The sequence below is a fragment of the Leptonychotes weddellii genome, chromosome 4 (assembly GCF_054177405.1).
Source record: "Leptonychotes weddellii isolate Sample4059 chromosome 4, ASM5417740v2, whole genome shotgun sequence".
NCBI lineage: Eukaryota > Metazoa > Chordata > Mammalia > Carnivora > Phocidae > Leptonychotes > Leptonychotes weddellii.
Window position 1 is genome coordinate 138,827,126 of NC_138372.1, and position 9,814 is coordinate 138,836,939.

The 9,814-nt window shown below is 47.4% G+C and overlaps 1 pseudogene; it reads left to right on the plus strand.

The window, feature by feature from the left end:
- The first annotated feature begins 5,576 nt into the window (after positions 1–5,576).
- LOC102734009 (small ribosomal subunit protein uS19 pseudogene) lies at positions 5,577–8,924 on the plus strand (annotated as a pseudogene).
- The last annotated feature ends 890 nt before the right edge of the window (positions 8,925–9,814 follow it).

Genomic DNA, 9,814 nt, shown 5'->3' on the forward strand with positions numbered 1-9,814 from the left:
GAGGAAAGTGCTGTCCACCAAAAGGGACATCCCTAAAAGGGTAGAGAGATTTTACTGTGCTCATAACGTAACAAAGAAGCTGAAAGACACAGTGAGTTTGATGGGTAGGGGTGAGAAATGGGTACTCCAAAGGAAAGCGAGGTCTGGCTACAAAAGGACTTGCGGATCAAGTTAAGAAGTCTGGGCATTGTCACATGGGTACTGGAGAATAAAAAGAATAAAATAATCAAATATGAGACTTAGATCATTCTAGCAGCAAGTACAGTTGAGGCTGTGGGGAGGCAAGAGTAGGCACAGAGGACTAGTTATGGGACTACTGTGCAGATCGGGGTGAGAGATGCGGTGGCGTGGACAAGTCCTGGGGAAGAAGAGAAATGGACATGTGTGAACAATATCCCAGAGAGACAGGACATGGTGACCACCCGAGGGAGAGGGTCGACGCTGGACAGAGGTGAAGCCATTCACTGAGTTAAGCCACAGAGAAGAGGAAAAGATGGAGTGGAACAAGGCAGGGAAAGATGGTGATCTTGCTTGAATGTGTTGGTTTGGGGGGGCTAGTGTTGCAGGCTGAGTTCCTGGGAAATAGGCTCTGAAACACAGTTTGATGAACAGGGTATTTCTTAGGGTATGTTCTTGAGCACAACACAGAAAGGAGGGGAAAGAAATGGGAGTGGGAAGAGGGAGAGACCAAGCTGCGGGGCAGGCCTAATGATAGCCTTGGCTGTGGCAGAGTATATTTCCCAAAGATAGCCATACCTACTTGTGGCCCACCCCACATGTTCTTCTTACAGTGAGCTTGATGCTCCTCCATTAAGAGGTGGGGTCTACACTCCATGTTCTTGAACTTGGGGGTACTTTTTAAACTCCTTGACCAGAGTGAGGCTGCATGACTTTTGAGGCTAGGTTATAAAAGGCAATATGGCATCTGCCTGGCTTCCTCTCTGCCATATGCATTTTAGGAGCCCGGAGTCAACAAGTAAGAAGTTTGGCCCTCCCGAAGGCTCCATGTTGGAAAAACAATGTAGAGAGATCATGTAGAAGTAGAGAGAGATGCCCAAGGAGGCCAGCAGTCTAGCCCTGTGCAGTTTGAGTGTGCCCAGTCCAGGCGCCAGACACATGAGTCAGTGAGAGAGTTTTTAAATGCACCCAGCCCCTGGGCACCTGGGTGGCTCAGTCGGTTAAGTGGCCAACTTGTTTTCAGCTCAGGCTGTGATCTCAGGGTTGTGAGATAGAGCCTGGGTTGGGCTCCACGCTCAGCGGGGAGTTTGCTTGGGATTCTCTCTCCCTCTCCTTCTGTCCCTCTCTACTCCCTCTCACTCTCTCAAATAAATTAAAAAAAAAAAAAATGCACCCAGCCCCAACCTCCAAGCTACCCCAGCAGGCACTTAGTGGAGCAGAGATGAATGATCTCTGCTCCTTCTCCAACCTGAAGCCCAGACCGCAGATTCATGAGCAAAATAAGTGTTGCCATTGTCTAAAGCCATTACATTTGGGGATGGTTTGTTACACAGCATTAGAAAACCCGGCCCATCAATTCACCTAGAACTAGGATGGCCTTTCAGAGCTGTTCCAACTTGGGCCAAGATAGTGGAGGATTTATATCCCACACTGATCAGTGATTGGATGTGGCTGCCCAAGAACTGGTGTGACCTTGGACAAGGAGGGTCTTTCCAACCGAGGCAATCCTGGAAGTGGGGCACAAATGAAGGCTGGATGTGGACAGCACTCCCTGCGGCTGGGGCAGAAAGTACTTCCCTGAAGGGGGATCTGGGGAGCACCTTGCCGTGACTGCCAAAGCCAAGGAGATATCAAGCCAACTACACAGTCTAGAGCTTGGAAGGGCATGACACTGAGAAATATCAACCTTTGGCACAGGGTTTCATCCCGTGGTCTGAGAACAGAGAACAGTCTGCACTGAATCATCTGAATGCAGCCCCCTCCCCTGACCTGACAAATCAGCATTCAGGATGATGAGCAATCTCCTTCAGATCATCCTCATGCCCACTAACATTGAGTTCCTGGGAAAAAGGCTCCTTTCTGTGTTGTGCTCAAAGCCACGGGGGAGTAGATGAGGTAGTCCAGGGGGATTACATAGGATGAAATGAGAACCCTGGAACACCACCATTTGCCAAGGAAAAGGTGTAAGAGTGGGGAACACAGTAATTTCCAGGAGGGGCAGGAACTCGTAGCAAATACAGATGCAAGTCCAAGAAGGGTGAGAACACTGGAGTATTTATTGGATTTGGCAACAAGGAGGTTCTTGTTGGCTCTAGCCAGGGAGTCAGGGTGGCTGTTAATCATGTGGGGGAGCTGTGGTGAGATGTATCCTGAGCTGCTTCCTGGTTGAGGTTCCTGGGGCAGAGGAAGGGACTAGAACTAAGAAAGACTCCTGGAGGATTAAATGAGGGTTGTCTTGGGATGGGCCCTCTGCTCAGAGCAGAAAGAAAGGGGCTGACCACAAAGGCAGTGCAGAGTAAGATAGGAAAGAGTAAGTGAGTTGAGTAGCTAAAAGTAAGACCATAACCCATCAGGGAGACAAAGGACCAGCTAAAGGAGCTAAAGCCAGGAAAATACTTATTATCAAATACTCTTCAGGGTTTACACAAACCAAGGCAATTCAGAGGAGGCTCTCATTTAAATAGTCACATTAGTAGTCAAGAGAGCAAATGTGTTTTAGAATCAACAGCATTTGGTTGGGTTCCCGGCACACAAAGTAGTACCTCCTTGGAAAGCTACTTAGCTTTTCTAAGAATTCATTTCCTTATCTGTAAAATGGAGAGAATTAGGCCTAACTGGCTACTTTGCTGCAAGGACTATGGCCTATCCATTCATTCAGTGAGCATTTAGTAAGATTCGCCGTGTGCCAGACACCACGCTAGACATGAGCACTGAAACAGGGAACAGCACGGGCCGGCCCATCCCTTCCTGGAGCTTGTGCTCTCGTGAGAGAGATCAGCATTAAATGGACTATAACAAGATTGACATCACTGCAGTTGTGGTCAGAGCCACAAGGCAGAAGAAAGACAAAGGATGTTAGATGCTGAGTAGTGCCGGAGACATAGCAGGGGCCGAAGGAATGGTATTTACAACCACCCTCACCATTGGGAAGGTATTTAATGGCACCATGTTCAGAAAAATAGTGCAAAGAGATACTTTACGTTCAGCATCTGCAGCTTCCCTCTCTCTGCTGTTTTCCCCTCCTTCCCCTCCTGAGGGAACTGTGGTATTTCACATTTTTCTTATCAAAATTAGTACTTAAGGGGCGCCCGGGTGGCTCAGTCGGTTAAGCGGCTGCCTACGGCTCAGGTCATGATCCCAGGGTCCCGGGATCCAGCCCCACATCGGGGTCCCTGCTCAGCAGGGAGTCTGCTTCTCCTTCTGACCCTCCCTCCCCCTTGTACTCTCTCTCTCTCTCCAATAAATGAATAAAATCTTAAAAAAATATTAGTACTTAATTAGCACCATCAAACACTTCCAGGGAGAAGCGAGCAGACCGGGAGGAGAGAGGGTATTGTTCCTTGGCCTTCAAAATTAACACGTGAAGTTGGAGGCCTGTGTCATTTGAAATGTAAACTTACTCTTGAAATTTTTACACATGAAAACGAAGGTTTTTAAGGCGTTTTCTCTTCATGCACTCATTTATTAGAAACAGCACAAAGATGCTGTCTTGTGATGCTAATCTGTGCAGTATATTGGTGCCTCTTCTGGTTTTTTTAAATTTTTGAAGTAATGTTGACATAAAGCTGACTCATTTGGCAGGAAATTTGCCAGTGTGAGTCAGGAGTGAGTAGGAGAGACATTTTACAACTGATCAGCCAAAGAGTCACTGCTAATAGCCCCCACTGGGACAGCATGTTCATACCAGGCATGGGATTTGATACTCTGCACAACTCGGCGACATACTAACTCCATTTTACAGCTGAGGAAATCGAGACTCAGAAGTTTACAGAGCTTGCCCAAGGCCTCAGAACTGTGATTTGACCCAGGCCATATGTTTCCCAAAGCCCAGTCCACCACAGCAAGCTGTGCTTGGAAGAGGAAGAAGCCGGAATGGGGCTGTGATGCTGGGTGGTCCCTGTGAGGAGGTCAGCCGAGGGGTTCCCGGCTTCCACCCCAACTGCCACTCACTCGACACACCCTCGCCTGCTTCAGCAGCCTCCAGTCCCTCACACATGCGTGACATGGAGTCAAGGACAGCGTGACCAGGCTCTGAGGAAGACAGCAGGGTGGCTAAGGTGAGACTGGGCCTGGGAAAATGCTGACTGGGCTGGGCCCAGAAAGGAACTTGGGCAGGTTAGAACAGCTGCAGCAGCTTTGCCAGAAGTATGTTGTACAGGTGAGAGAGAGAGAGAGAGAGAGAGAGTGTGTGTGTGTGTGTGTGTGTGTAGGAATGTGTGTGTGTGTGTGTGTGAGAAAGTGCGTGTGAATGGAGGAGTGTTCTGGGAGCTGGTGTGTGTTCTGCACATGGATACGTTGGAGAGCCAGTGTGCATAAGACTGGTTCCTGTGTGTGCTCCTGCCTGTAAGTGTCTGAGGGCACGTGTGTGTGACTGTGAGTTGTGTGTGGCGAGTTTGTGTGTGTGTGTGAGACATTGTGTTTGTGTGTGTGAGAGAGACTGTGTGTATGAAGAGTACAACTGAAAAGGCTCAGAAATAAAGGTGCTATTTGTGGGTTACTCTGAGGCATACGCCCTCCTGATTGACTAGGACACCACTTTAATTTTCTTTAAGGGGGAATCTGAAGGAACAGAATCCCAGCGTTACCTGAGCCACTAATCCCCAGGAGTGAAATTCCTACACACCAGCAGGTATTATTTAGAGCCTTTCTCAATTAGCAATCATAACACCTGAAGCTTTGAACAGTTGTTGTATGTTTATCTTTCTCTTCAAGTTCACTCTGTTGGCTCTCATAGCCAGCCAAGTTCAAACAACCTTCTGTCTGGCAGCCACGAACACAGCGCCCCCAGCCCCCACCCCAAAGCAGTTATAACCAGACGGAGGTTGGAGCCGATTTCCATGATCTCTGTGTGTGTTCTTCTGCCTTTTTATTTAATTGAGCTTTAAGATGTGCCTACTTCCATCAAGGATTTGAGGTAGCTTACAATATTAAAAACACGCACCCGACAAAAATGTTTCAGAAACACAAAAAACCCAGATCTAACCTCAAGCCACAGGAGAAGAAAGTTGTTCCAGTGTGTGTGTTCTGGTGCTTAATTTTCACAGACGGTGAAGGAGACACATCAGAAGTGCAATACCGGGTGATGGTTAAGATTGAGTTGTCAGGAGTTACTCTGTCTGGATTTTAATTATTGTGCTGTTTGCTTAAATTCCCCAAGCCCTGCTTTCCCCATCACTAGAAATGAGGACAATGATAGTACCTACCTCATCGGATTGACAACCAAGTAAGATAACGTATATAAAGCGCTTCACGCGGTGCCTGGCACACAGTAAGCAATCGATTCCGTAAGCAATCGAGTAATTTTTACTGCCATTGTAGAATTTTAATTATACCCACATTGCCTCTCTTTTGGGTTGTGTGCACAGATCTAGGTAGGACTTCTACCTCTTTGGCCCCCTATGAAGACAGGTAACGAGGATGTATTACTCGAGCGTTGTCATCCAATAGCCCCAACGCGGACACTGTGGCGGCAAGGTTTGGCCTGTGGGCTCTGCGAACACCAGGTGTGCAGCTGAGCTGAGCTGAGTTGGGGTGATACCATGTGCTCAACTGCAGGTCAGGTCTACTGAGACTATTCCAGGGCCATAGCCTAGAAGACCCACGGGCCTCTTTCTTGGCCAACTTGAGTTCTGTTGCTCTCCAGAACAACTGGTGTCAGAACACTGGTAGCCTCTTTGGTGGACACAGCCTATGGCCCAAATGCCTCCATGTGGGTTCTGTATGCCCCCCAAGATAACTAGACACACAGCCATCATGTCCATTATTTTCTCATTATCATCAGTGGCCAGTGAGAGATGATCTATCACTCCTCAAATGTAATTAAATACTCAGGAGAATCCCACTGAGCCCTCCCACCTCCCAGCTACCCCTTGGCTTTGCCTCGGTTCCCCACGTTCCTGAGGCCAGGGTCATCCGGACAGGCAGGCGTGTGGGAGTTACCCCAAGAGCTATCAAACTAATCCTGCCCAGTATTTGTTTTCCACACGGATGTCTCCCATTCTCTCCCTCCGGCCAGCAAGATGGGTTCAAGGGCTGCAGTGATTCATTTTTTATCTCTGTGTCCCCATCCCTATCTCTCACCCTCTGGTCTACTCAGTGCCTGGCACTTGGTAGGTACTCCATTAATGCGTTGAATCAGAGTGTGAGTATGAAAGCAAGTAAGCAAAGGCGTGAACTATTTCACAGAGAAAATGTTAAAGCAGAAGTAAACCCTAGAGGCCGTGAGGATGAGCACCCACAGGTAACAGGCAGGGACATGGAGACTGTGGCTCCCAGAAGACGGGCTGAGCCTCGGCAGCAGGACTGGAGTCCAGGTACCCCACTGTCGCTGTGCTGCTTCTTGTTTCCCTTCCCAATCTTCATCTCCCTTTCTTCTCAGAGAGAGACTCCAGGAGTTTGCGGGGGCGGGGGGTGGGGGGAGTCTGTCAGCCCCGCCTCTCCCCGAAGTCACTAGTTCATTAACTAAGGTACAACTTAGCCTAACCTCACAACAAAACCGAATCAATAAATATTGATTGAATGCCTACTATATCGACAGCCAGGTGAGAATGAGGGAAGGCAGGAAGCACAGAAGAGAGAAGCTGTGTGCAGCTTATCTGCCTCGTTAGTGGTCAGTCTGACACCCCAGGTCACATTCACGAGACAGTCCTGAGAAGGCAGCAGGCATGTTTGCGGGCTTGCGGCTAGGAAAGATAAGGTGGGGAGGTCTCCACTGGCTCTGGAGAAAGCCCCTTTCTCCCTCAGGCAAGACGGAGGGGAGGATGTTGTGTAAATAATGAGTCCAAAACTACACCCCGTTCATGTACCAGAATTCCAAGAATGATTAAACCTGACTATAGCTCCAGGATAGAGAGAAATTTAACATTGCAACTGCCCGTGCACTTTCTCTCCGTCTCTGTCCCTCTCTGTCACACGCATGCACACGCACAATGTGGACATCTGCTACCTCCTAACTGGTCTGTAAGGAAGGCAGTTTAGTCTGATAGAAAGGTAACACTGGGTGCACTCAGAAGACGTTGGCTGCTGTCCCTGCTCAGGCATTCATTCACGTGGTCCTGGCTTCCTAAGTGCTCCAGAGCCCTACTTGTCCATTTTTTAAAAGCATAATACCAGTATCATTTATCTGCTTTACAAGGATGCTGTGATTACACAGCTTCATAGATATAAACAATCTTTAGAAGCTGAACTACTGTATGCTCCACACAGTTGAAGTATTCTTGGAAAGGTGACTGTAGACTTCAACTGATTGATAGGATAAGTGTCCTTATAAGAGGAAGCACCAGAGAGCTCGCTGTCTCCTGCCCCCCCCACCCCCCCACCCCTGTCTTTACCATGTGAGAACACAGTGAGAAGGCAGCAGTCTGTCTTTGGCTCACACCAAAGCTAAATGGGCTGGCACCTTGATCTTGGACTTCCTAGCTTCTAGAACTGTGAGAAAATAAGTTTCTATTGTTTAAGTTACCATCTATGGTGTTTTCTTACAACAGCCACAAAACAAACCTCAGTAAATTAAAAAGGATAGAAATAATACGAAGTATGTTTTCTGATCACGATGTAATGAAATTAGAAATCAATAGCGGGAAAAAAATTGGGAAACTCACATATATGTGGAAATTAAACAGTACACTCTGATATAACCAATGGATCAAGGAAGAAATCAAAATACTTTGAGGGAAATCAGAAAATACTTTGAGGTGGGGCCCCTGGCTGGCTCAGTCAGAGGAGCCTATGGCTCTTGATCTTGGGGTCATGAGTTCGAGCCCCACCTTGGGTGTAGAGATTACTTAAATAGGTAAAACTTAAAAAAAAAGAAGAAGATAGTTTGAGGTGAATGAAATGAACACATATCAAAATGTATAGAATTCAGGGTGCCTGGGTGGCTCAGTTGGTTAAGCGACTGCCTTCGGCTCAGGTCATGATCCTGGAGTCCTGGGATCGAGTCCCGCATCGGGCTCCCTGCTCGGCAGGGAGTCTGCTTCTCCCTCTGACCCTAACCCCTCTCATGTGCTCTCTCTCATTCTCTCTCTCTCAAATAAATACATAAAATCTTTAAAAAAAAAAAAAAGAAAAAGAAAAAAAATGTATAGAATTCAGCTAAAGCAGTGCTTAAAGGGAAAGTCATAGCTGTGACTGCTTATATTAAGAAAGGAGAAGGATCTCAAACCAATAACCTGATCTTCCACCCTGAGATACTGGAAAAAGAAGAACCCACTAAACCTAAAAATGAGCAGAAGGAAGGAAATAATAAAGATTAAAGTGGAAATTTAGGAAGAGCTGACAGGAGGGCAGAAGTGGAGTAGAAGCAGCAACACACCTTCCGCGGGCTCACCTGTTGGGGCGGACCTTGACCAGCGGCTAGACATGGCCTACAAGCAGTTGACACAGCTATACGGTGCCCAGCAGTGGCGAGGCTCAACCTGGGTTTGCAGAGGAAGCGGCACTCACTGCTGAAGTGCCTGCCCAAAGCCAAGAAGGAGGCTCCTCACATGGGGAAACCGGAGGTGGTTAAGACGTGCTTGCGGAACATGAGCCATCCTGCCAGAGATGGTGGGCAGCACGGTGGGTGTCTCTAATGGCAATATCTTCAACTAGGTGGAAATCAAGCCCGAGATGATTGGCCACTACCTGGACAAGTTCTCCATCACCTGAAACAGGGCAGGCCTGGCATCAAGACCACCCACTCCTCCTGCTTCCTCCCTCTCAAGGAGCCTGTTCCACCAATAAAGCCACAGCCTTCTTTAAATTAAATTAAGTGGAACTTCAATAAAATAGAGCCTAGAAAAACCATAGGAAAAAAATCAACGAAACCAAAAGCTGGTTCTTTGAAAAGAACAACAAAAGAGACAAATCTTTAGCTAGATTGACTAAAACTCACCTATAAACAGGGATTTAAACAGACTTTTTACTATGGCTAGGGCCCTCAGACCCCTGCTCATCCTTTGCAATGGCCCAAGAGGCTGAACTTTTAAGAGCTGGTGGTCCGGCCAAGTCGGAGGCAAGACTGGAAATCAAATGTCCTGATCCCCACCTGGGGCTTCTGACACTCTACCCCCTTATCTAATTTCTCACACCAGATCAAATGCTTGTATGTCAACTCATATTTGAAAGGCAATAGGAAAACCAATGAAGAAAACTTTGCCATGATGTAAGTTGAGAAATATCCTTGAGTAAGTCAAATCACTGCCTCCTACTTGGTCTTCTGCAGAAGTCAACAAATGTCCTAATTTGATTCATTTGAAGAAGGGATTACTCTTCTAAGCATTGGACCTATTTTCTCTGGCTGCTTCAGAACGACCCAAGGCCATATTAGATGTGGTAAGAGAGAATTTAAATCATGCTTGAATAAATAACTGTTCTCTTTCAGGGTCATAGTGACTCTTTTGGGATTATAATCCTGGACAGGAAAAAGTTGAACAGTGGAGGAATCAGGGTGTGCACTGTATTAGAGACTATGGTCTATTTGGGGGCAGCAGAATCCCCAGAACATTCCCTGCATCTCTCATTGTACTTCAGAAACACTGCCACAGGATGGGGGGTGGGGGGTGGGGGGTGGCAAAAGCTGCAATGACCCTACTCTGTGTGATTTCCGAGAGAATGCTTGATTCTTTTCTGAGGAAAGATGAGCCTAGAATTACTT